The 2005-nt window shown below is 41.4% G+C and overlaps 1 long non-coding RNA gene across 1 annotated transcript; it reads left to right on the top strand.

Moving 5' to 3' along the window:
- Positions 1-358: 358 nt before the first annotated feature.
- LOC112838154 (uncharacterized) lies at positions 359-1766 on the top strand. The gene is made up of 3 exons (XR_003211901.2): positions 359-554; positions 651-713; positions 1614-1766. It is a non-coding gene; the product is annotated as an uncharacterized lncRNA (long non-coding RNA).
- Positions 1767-2005: the final 239 nt, after the last annotated feature.

Below are 2005 nucleotides of genomic sequence, written 5' to 3'. Positions count from 1 at the left end.
ACTAAGTGAAAGCCACTCTGAAAAGGCAACATGCTGTATTTTCCATCTATAGGACCTTCTGGCAAAAGTAAAACTGAAGAGATTGTAAAAAGATCAGTGGTTGCCAAGGGATGACCAAGGGAAGGATGAAAAACTGGAACACAGGATTTTTAAAGCAGCAAAACTACTCTGTATGATACAATAATGGTGGCTACATGCCATTACACATTTGTCCAAATGTATAGCAGGTACAACACCAAGAATGAACCCTAATGTTAACTGTGAACTCTGGGTGATTGTGATGTGACAATATAGGGTCATCAGTTGTAACCAAAGGTACCACTGTGGTGATGGATATTGATAATGCAGTAAGCTGACATGTGTGGGAACAGGGGCATATGGGAAATCTCTGTAGCTTCCTTTCAATTTTGCTATGAACCTAAAACTGATCTTAAAAAATGTGAAGTCTTTAAATATATGTATGTATATACAGATTTCTGAGGCTCACCAGAACCAGGAAATCAGACACTCCAGCAGTGAGAATGAGGAATCTGCACTTTTAAGCAGCTCTCCAGGTAATTTATATCCGCACATATCCATGACAACCATGCTCTAAACCTTTAAGTGGTTTTCAAATGTTTTAACTTTTGAACTTTTCTTCAAATTATCAGCCTTCAATTTCCTAATAGATGAGACAGATGAACCCAAAGAAACTCAGACTTAAGCAGACAGAGGTGAGTCCTTGGGAACCCTGTCTCCTTGCAGAGGCCTCTGACAGGGCCGGGCAGACCTCCCCAGTGCCTCCCTCCCTCCCCTTTCCAAGGATGGAAAGGTCTCTGGTGTAAAGGTACAACTCAAGACCTATTTCTTTTAGGAAATTGTTATTAACATTAACCTTATACTAACTCAACCACTTCTCATTAAACTAGACTCCACTAACATTCAAAATGACTCTACCTTGAAGATGCTAAAGCATAGAATTTTCCTCTCTGTGAACACAACCTCACTTCACCTGAGCAGGACTTCAGTCCCTCCTTCCCTCTCTCCTGAAGCCAACCTCTTACCACACTGACCTTCTGCTTCATTGGCCTTTGCTAATTCCAACCCTGGATTATCCTGATAATCTCTTTTCACCATTCCTCTTCCTCAATTCCTCAAAAACTTTCTCCAAATACTGCTAAAGAAGTATTTGACTGGTTCCACTGCAAATTCATGTTTTTCAATCTCACCTGGAACCACAGTCTTGCCCAGAAATGCTCTCACTCATCTCGGGTCAGTCCCCCTTCCCTTCCCTTCTCCTAGCCCTGCCTACAGTCTTCAAAATGACAACTCCTTTGCACTTCTTAGTAGATATTTGCTTCTGAGTTGACAGAGAAAACAGATGCCCTCCCTCCCTACTAAGATGCCCTTAGTAGATATTTGCTTCTGAGTTGACAGAGAAAACAGATGCCCTGCCGTAAAGGGCAGTCAAGGGCATTGACTGCCCTTTACAGTCAATGTTTCAGAAGAGATGTTTTCACTTTCTTTTACGATAATACCCTCCCATCCGCTTAGTCTATCTCCACCCTTCTCCTCTGGAATGTCCATCTATTGTAACTTCTACCTCTGTCTTTCTTCTGTTTCTACTCTTTTAGCCTGAAAAAAGAAAATACATGCAAAAAAATACAGTCTTGGAGTACCTGGCTGGCTCAGTCACTGGAGTGTGTGACTCTTGATCTTGGGGTTGTGAGTTCGACATCCATGATGGGTGTTGAGATTACTTAAAAATAAAATCTTAAAGAAAATAATTGATAGTTTTTTTTGTTGACCACTTATCCTCTCCCAAATATCCGTGGAAATTCTATGTAACTGCAGCCCTTTGGCCATGAGGAGATTCCTGGCCCTTTGGTTGGACCAGGAATTCTCTCCCAGGAATTTGAAATACTCCAGTAACAAAACATGATATTAACTTTGGGCTAAGATGGTGGTGTCATTTAACTGAGATGGAGGAGGAATGGGTTGGGGGAACAAAATCAAGAATTCTGCT

The sequence above is a fragment of the Callorhinus ursinus genome, unplaced genomic scaffold (assembly GCF_003265705.2).
Source record: "Callorhinus ursinus isolate GAN/ISIS: 27379988/994484 unplaced genomic scaffold, GSC_fseal_2.0 scaffold26, whole genome shotgun sequence".
In the NCBI taxonomy this organism is placed as follows: Eukaryota; Metazoa; Chordata; class Mammalia; order Carnivora; family Otariidae; genus Callorhinus; species Callorhinus ursinus.
Note: the sequence above shows the minus strand (reverse complement) of the source record. Positions and strands in the feature narration are given on the sequence as shown.